General features: G+C 36.9%; 1 pseudogene; it reads left to right on the forward strand.

Moving 5' to 3' along the window:
- Positions 1-1,031: 1,031 nt before the first annotated feature.
- Positions 1,032-1,550, forward strand: LOC147474560 (putative L-type lectin-domain containing receptor kinase S.7 pseudogene; annotated as a pseudogene).
- The last annotated feature ends 257 nt before the right edge of the window (positions 1,551-1,807 follow it).

A 1,807-nucleotide genomic window follows, 5' to 3' on the forward strand; every position in this document is an offset into this window, starting at 1 on the left:
GTAACTTTGTTTCATGAGAGGCTGAAAAAAAAAACTATCTTCTTTTTCATGGCAAGGGCGCGGGCGCGCCTTGGTCATGACCAATTTGAGCACGTGCGTGCTCAAACTTCTTCACACGAATAATACTGCTTTCTCCTATATTCTTCCTTATCCTCATGTGAGGGATAACTCCAACATCAACAAAAGGATAAAATAGTATTAATACTAGAGAGGAAGAAGGGCATGGTAGGAAGTTCACATTTGTTCACTAACATCAGCAAGTGGGTTCGACGTCTTGTTTTAGTACAAAACATGGGTCAACAATTTCAATGCCCTATAATGGTATATATGCTAATTTGTGCTCCGATTCATGTATTTTCCATTAGAAAAAACTCATTTCATTTTTTATACTTAGATACTTAGGCTGAGTCCAATGGCTCCCTATCCCTTTAAAAGTAGAGCTAAAGTCAACAGATTTTACTCTCTATCATTAATTTCCTCGTTATATATACAAAGGATTCTACTCTCTATCTCTATTTTACTCTCTATATATAGTTATGCGTAAAAATAGAGATAGATTAAAATCTATATATAGAAAAATAATGATAAAAGTAAAACTTTGTATATATAAAAAATAATGATAGAGAGTAAAATATGTTGACTTTAGCTCTATTTTGTTGACTTTAGCTCTACTTTATTGACTTTAACACTACTTTTAAAGGGATAGGGAGCCATTGGACTCAGCCTTAGAACTGTCCAACTCATGCGCCAAAAGACAACAAAGTCTTCGATTACCGTTACAAGAGATGAACCCAATCTCTTTATTCTTCAAGTTCAAACTGCCCACGCGCCCATTTTCTAACCGTTTACACCCCCCCCCCCTACCCTTTTCCAACTCCACATCACCACAACAAGATTCCCTCATTTCAGTTGTTGTCTCATTTCTTGTTCTTTGTTCATTCATTCCCACCACCTCGTTTTCAGTTCTTGCACTTCAAACAGTTGCAACCCTTCTTCTTCTTCTTGCTTGCTGGCTTTCTTCTTTCTTCACAATGACTTCAAGAAAGCTTCTTCATCTCCTTTTCATCACATTCTTTTTCTTTAAACTTAACTTTCCATCATGTGGTGGAGCTGCAGAGGATTTCAGTTTCGACTTCGCTTCATTCAGTTTACAAAACCTCACACTTCTTGGTGATTCCTACCTCAGGAATGGAGTTGTTGGACTCACAAGAGAGCTTGGTATACCTTCTTCAAGTTCTAGTTCAGTTCTTTGCACAACCCCCATACCGTTTTTCAACCCGGAGACAAATATCTCCGCTTCTTTCTCCACAAGATTCTCTTTCTCCATTACCAATGCTAGTCCTGGTTCTTTTGGTGATGGTTTGGCTTTCTTTCTATCTTCTGATAGTCAAACTCTTGGAAGCTCAGGTGGTTATGACATTTTGATCAGGTTTCAACTTCTCTCCATTTTGAAGGGAAATCGATCAATTATAGAGTATCTCCAACATGCCAAGTCCTTGGCTGATTCCCACTTTGAACCAACCAACCAACCAAACAACCAAAGCAATTGACTTTGAAAAAAGACAACTACGATAAAATCCCCCACATTCAAATTTTCTTCAAATAGACCTAATAGAAAAACAAAGCAATTAAAAAAATTCATTGTAGATCTCTATACCAATCGAGTCACTACCAACAATGCACATCAATCTTCACATCTCTTTTATAAAGAAGCAAGTTCAACACTACCACACAACATGTACATATAACCATAAAAATCCATGTGAGAAAACAATAAGTTAAAGAGATTGCCTATACCATGTTAGAA

The sequence above is a fragment of the Coptis chinensis genome, chromosome 9 (genome assembly GCF_015680905.1).
Source record: "Coptis chinensis isolate HL-2020 chromosome 9, ASM1568090v1, whole genome shotgun sequence".
NCBI lineage: Eukaryota > Viridiplantae > Streptophyta > Magnoliopsida > Ranunculales > Ranunculaceae > Coptis > Coptis chinensis.